Source organism: Danio rerio, chromosome 19 (assembly GCF_052040795.2).
Source record: "Danio rerio strain M-AB ecotype USA chromosome 19, GRCz13ab, whole genome shotgun sequence".
In the NCBI taxonomy this organism is placed as follows: domain Eukaryota; kingdom Metazoa; phylum Chordata; class Actinopteri; order Cypriniformes; family Danionidae; genus Danio; species Danio rerio.
Window position 1 is genome coordinate 18,525,308 of NC_141039.2, and position 6,611 is coordinate 18,531,918.

General features: G+C 35.0%; 1 long non-coding RNA gene across 1 annotated transcript; it reads left to right on the plus strand.

Annotated features, from left to right (window-relative positions):
- The first annotated feature begins 3,627 nt into the window (after positions 1 to 3,627).
- Positions 3,628 to 4,711, plus strand: LOC147832518 (uncharacterized). Its single transcript, XR_015945336.1, has 2 exons — positions 3,628 to 3,978; positions 4,352 to 4,711. It is a non-coding gene; the product is annotated as an uncharacterized LOC147832518 (long non-coding RNA).
- The last annotated feature ends 1,900 nt before the right edge of the window (positions 4,712 to 6,611 follow it).

Sequence of the window (6,611 nt, forward strand, 5' to 3'; positions counted from 1 at the left end):
GTTTTAAACACTGTATTCTTACAGATTTAAGCCTTAGCTGGATACTTCACTTCACTTAGAGCTGTGTTACACACTACATGGAGGGGAATTTTCAAAAACCCATAATATGGGTTCTTTAAGACTTAAGTCCTGCAGATCAATAGAGGACAGTTTTTATGTGTTTCTGAATGACATTTTGATTAAAATAAACTGTAATAATTACTATACTAAATAACCACACAGAAACAGCAATATGAATTTCCAATCATCCAAAAATAAGTTTTTCATGTTGTTGTTCATGTTGCTTTAGGATCGATTCCAAATTATAATAGAAACTCCATTACCTCCCCTTTAGGCTATTTGACAACAGCTCAAGAAATTAGCCTAATAGATTAGTGGTCCACAGTCCAGTCATTCTCTTGGTATCCAAACATACTGACTTTGCCATATTCAGTGCCATATTCACAGACTGTAAACAAATGTTAATGCCTAAAACAAACATCCACCTGATATTAATGTATTTCTACTGGGTCTACATTGTGAATGTCAATAAAACAAAGATAACTCTAAGATAAATTGTATTTCCATCCTCATAAACTCTGCTAATTATAACTTCTTCTTTAATTTATTTGTAAAATTTCAAATAAGTCAACATTGTTGGATTATTATTGTTGTTTTTGTTGTTGATGTGTTTTGGCCTTCATATTTAAGGATTATGAAACACTTACTAGGAGTGCATACTATGCATCTTAAATCTAATATTTTAGAATAGCTCATTTATTCTGCATTGACTTGAAGGATACAGCATATACAAATGAAGGTCTCCAATCCTTGGTCCTCAAAGTTAGCGTTGTTTTAATAAATCAGACAATGAAGACATGCTGACAATATAAAGTGTTGTGAGGGAATCTGAGGACAATTTGAGAATACTGTCTTCGCTGCACATACTAAAATGTTCAGAATCTGTTAAGGCTATGCCCTGACAGCCTTGTGCTTCTTGCCAATGTTCTTAGAATTATTAGCCCTCCTTTTCCTGCCCAATTTCTGTTTAATGGAAAGAAGTTTTTTTTTACTTATTTCTTAAAATATAGTTTTGATATCTCATTTCTAATTACTGATTTCTTTTATCTTTGCTATGATGACAGTACATAATATTTTACTAGATATTTTTCAAAATACAAGCATTTAGATTAAAGTGTAGTTCAAAAGCTGGTAATAGGGCAAGTCATTGTATAACAGTAGTTTATTCTGCAGACAATCAAAAATATATATTGCGTAAAGGGGCTAATAATATTGAAATTAAATTGGTTTCAAAATATTTAAACCTGCTTTTCTTCTAGCTAAAATAAAACAAATAAGCCTAGAAGAAAAAATATTTGAGGAAATACGGTTAAAATTCCTTGTTCTGTTAAACATAATTTGGAAAATATTTATAAAAAACTAATTCTCAGGAGCGCTAATAATTTTGACTTTAACTGATAATAATTTTGAATAATCGTGATCACAATTATGACCAAAGTAATCGTGATTATGATTCATAATCGAGCAGCCCTACTATTATATATGTATTTATAAGTACCAAAAAAAAAAAAATCAGAACATGCTTAAAATTCCAACATAATAGTAAAAAAATTAAAATAAATAACTTTAAATAATTATTTAAATTTTGCTTACTCGCGCAATGTGCTTGTCCAACATGTCATAAAGGCAAAATCAAAACAAAAATGGCAGAGAAACGTAAATGCAGTGATTCTTCAGAGGCGAAGAAAAAGATTAGACAGTATGACAAAGTCTACCTAAATTTTGGTTTTATTAAAGGCCAAGACATGTTGAAACTGATTAATTTATATTTTCTATAAATATTATATATTAATATTACACAAACATGGTGGGGGGGCTCCAATGTTTGTATGTTCATGGGGGGGGTGGGAACCACTGTTCTATACAGTATGTCTTTGTTTATCCTATATGTAAACACTTCCAGAGCTATTTAAAAAAATTGTTTGTTTGTTTTTTGTACTGTAAACACTCATGTGAACACAAAACAACTGACCTAACGTAATTGTAATGGGGAAAAGCTCACCAGCTCAAGATTAAGGCTTCACTGTTTGTCCAAAAAACATAGATTACAATATGTTTCTGACTACGATATGTTAACATGTTTCCAAATGTAAACAATAGCAAAAGGATTCATGATAGAGGGCACTACCTGAACCCATGATGAAAGAGAAAAGTTAAATTAGTAAGTACATCTTAATTGGTATACATGCAGGGGCAAAACAGGGGTACAGTGGGCAGCGCTGTTGCCTCACAGCAAGAAGGTCGTTGGTTCGAGTTCCGACTGGGCCAGTTGGAATTTCTTTGTGGAGTTTCCAAAAACATGCGCAATAGGTGAATTAGATAAGCTAAATTGTCCGTAGTGTATGTGTGTATGTCCTGGTCCTCAAGCATGTCTTTTTGTGTTTTAAATAGCACACTATAAGTGCAACAAAGGCACCTCATTTATTGTCTTATTATATATCTCAGAAGTGTGTTCCAAAAAGAATAATTTTTTGACCCCTACACCCTTTATACCTTCGAGCTGTCACACTTTGAAGGGATTAGTGCACATGGGAAGAACACTTCTGAACAGAAATTGGCATATTCAACACAATCTCACTGCAATTCGTAACTTTTTGATTTAGTGGTTAAAGCTACAGTCACACTAAAGTTTGTGTGTGCGCAATTCTGTCATACGGCGCTGCGAAAACAAGATGATTAGACATTTAAAAATGCGAGCCATTGCTCCATGTGTTAAATTTCTGTCCAGAGAGGTCATGTTTTGATCCTTGATTAGTCTTATGCAGTCTACTGATGCAACTTCGCAGGTCAGAGTTCACCACCTGCGAATCTTGACGCATGACCCCGCGTTTCCGGTCTGACGAATTCGCGTGGGTATGAATGGAAGTCTAAGGGAGGAAAAGCCCAGTGTGACCGCAGCTTAAAGCTACGGTCACACTAGAGTTTGTGTGTGCAAAATTCTGACGGTCACACTGGGCTTTTCCTCCCATCGACTTCCATTCAAACGCATGCGAATGTGTCAGACTTAAAACGCAGAGTACAAAGTTCAAGCTTGGTGAACTCTGACCTGCAAAATCGCATCACTTGACTGCCTGAGACCAATCGAGGATCAAAACATGACCTCTCTGGACAGAAATTTAAAACATGGAGAAATCGCTCGCTTTTTTTAATGTCTAATAATCTTGTTTAATCCCGCCCCTTTTCGCAGCGCCATACGACAGAATTTCGCACACACAAACTGTAGTGTGACCATAGCTTAATTCGTACAATTTAGTACGATTTGCTAATCCCCCAGGGACTGTTGGGGTTAGGGGTGGGGTTAGGTGCCACGCTTTTTTTTTTAAATCGTACATTTTCTTACGACTGAACACTAAACTGGCAAAATGTAAAATACTTACATTTTCTCGTGAGATCAGGCAGGCATATTTGTGTTTGTGAATCTTATTGGACTTTTCATTTTCAATTCATTTGTTATATTCTTGTTTCCTGCAAATCCTTTATTGCTCTTTTTAATTGCTATCACCTGTGTTTCATTACACTTAATAGTGTCTGTGTATTTAAGCCCTTGTGCTAACAGTGTTGTCTTTCAGGTTTTGCTCTTGCGTTGTGAGCTATGTTCTGATTTAATTTTTAACACGCTAATTGAAAGTTTTATTTAAGTTGGGTTGTCTTGCCCAGGTTGTCCATCATGGTGGATACTGGTGGAAACCACATTATACTTCCACTTTTAAAGATTATTTTTATTTTTATTACGATAATCACTGAAAAATCTCTTAGGTTGTCTTATGATTCTTTTTGTATTCAATAAACTTTTGTCATATTCTTAACTGACAGGTCACTTTTCACAAGAGGATCTACTACAATAAGGAGGACAACTGGAGTCTAGCACTCACCATCTCCAAAGTGCTATATGCTCTCTGTTTGCAGACTGTAACCCTGGTAAGTCACACGTCCATAAACACACTTCAAGCTTATCGGTACTTGTTAGTTGGTCATGTTGTTGATGCTCTGGTGTCTGTCAGTATGTTGGAGCCTAAGCTGTTTGACCTAGACTAAAACTGAGGCAGTTACAGGTGTGGGCAATTTTGCAGCAGCTTGATGTTCATGTATGAAACTGCATACACTATTTAGTTTCTTGTGTAAGTGTTAATGATACAGTTCTTATAGACCGAACGCCACTGTTCCAAAATTTTAAAGCAAGATTTTCAAGTCCAAATCCCATAAAATGGGCTTTATCGATTTAATCTTGAAAAGGAACCCTCTTGAAAACAATTGAGAGAAGAATGGCATCTATGATTTTGTCTTTGTCCAGCCAGCCTAGATGATCGATCTGCACGGAGGACAATCACAACAGTGCTATACAATCAGAGGACATTCATAAAAGAAGAACCTATCAGTGATGAGACCAATCAGATCTTCATGGCCAACTTAAACTGTGTCCTGCTACTTCACCAAGAAGGACAGAAAACTGTGTAAATCTAGTCCCAGTCCAGTTTCCTGGTTTCCTTCAGTTTTTCACCTCCTCGCAATAAGTTTTAACCTAAGACTACTGAATGTGTTGCAATCTGCTTTGACAAGTGGCTTTATGTGAAGCACTATAGAAAAGCATGTGATTGCATCCTTGGGCTGCTCTATAACTTGACATTTTATTCAATAAATTTGATAATTGGAATTTTGTTTTTTAAAGATGGTCTTTTTTTTTTATGTATGTATGTATGTATGCGTGTGTGTGTGTGTGTGTGTGTATATGTATATATAATGGCGTTAGTTCTTCTGCACCTTACTTCTAAAAGTTTTGAATGTGTGTAGTTTCTGTATAAATTTGTTTTGATTTTTATTAGGGCTTGTTTCTGTTGTATGATACTTTCCTTATCAAATTGATGCAAATAAAGCTGCACATTATGGACACACAAAAAAATATTGTACTGCATTCAAAAGAATAGAAAAAGTAATATTGCACATGGCTGTTTATTACTCCAGCTACCACTTTTTTTCCTTTAGAAGGCTTGTAAATGGTAATTTGTTTCTCTGAGCTACTTAAAATTTCATCCTTTCAATATGACAACTCAAAACCACAGTACTACTGCTATGAGTAGAATGTTATTCATGTCATAGGCCACAAAATAAAAATATTACCTTTAAATTTAAATCAACTTTAAAAAAAAAAATCACGAATTCAGTGCATAACAATAAAATAAAAATAGCACATTCAACCTTGTTTTGTTGAAGTTCCATCAAAGTAGTTGTTTAATCTGTCATGGTTAAAATTCTTTCATTCCAAAAGTTTGTAATTGTCATGTAATCTATTTAAATGTTTGTGCTTGAGCCTTTTTTCTGTACCTATTTTATGTTTATACACTTGACTGGTTAACATCAATATTTAAATTTACAGGAAAACATTTATTTTGTAAGTATTTTTAAACAATTAAAAGAGACATGCATTTGTTTTTATTTTCGGCTTAGCCCCTAATCAAGGGTTGTGACAGTAGAATGAACCGCCAACTTATTCAGCATGTCTTACGCAGTGTATGCACTTCCAGCTGCAACCCAAGCAACACCCAATCACTCTTGCATTCACACACATGCACTATAGGCAATAGCACATTTTTAGTGGACTGTGGGGGAAACCCACGTGAACATGGGGAGAACATGCAAACTCCACACAGAAATGACAACCAACCCAGCTGGATTGGTCTCAAACCAGTGACATTCTTGCTGTGGGGCGATAGTGCTACCCACTGTGACACCCCGTAATAGAGGCATACTGATTTTTAAGACTTTTGTATGGTAGGACTGAACTTTAAATTTATTACAACAGAAATTAAGGCCCTGGTAGTGTCTACGAGATAAAATTGCAATTTTGTAATTTTCTTTAATTAAATCCTGGTAATTCCATTCACAATGAAAAGGCCCTCAAACGAAAGACAGACACATCTTTCTTCACCTATATTTTTCAACAAGTTTCAAATATGCCATTTCCAAAAATAAATATACCGCTTTTTGAAACAAATTCATATAGGCAGCATAATGCACAGTTTGCAATAAGAGCTAACGTTCCACTGTAAACAGCGTTTATATTAGCAGGGTTTTTATAGGGTTCAAATAGACAATACAGAAATTGAATCTCTCATTGATTGCAGTGTATATGTGGCACTCTTTGAGTGTTGCTCATAATTATTGTTCATCTAATCTAGCGATCTAAACACTTACATGTTTGCTAAATGACCTCATGCTGCAGACAGCCTGCACTACGTTTATCTTCCATCCATGCAACATTACAAAGCCTGTAAAACAGACAGACAGGAAGTAGACTGGCCTACCTTCCTCTTTCTAAATGTGAGGACGGTATGTGTTAATGCGAAGATGGAATAAGGGGGTTTCCTAAAACAGTCATACTTGACAGGACTTTTGTTATTTATGTTTTGAAGTATATTACAACCAAGACCACTTATTATAACACTAGACAGGACACACTAGAGTTCACATTTTAATAAAGGACAAGCCACTAAATTATCAGTTTCATATGACCTTTCATACAGAAAAACAAACAAAAACAAAACAGAAATAAATCA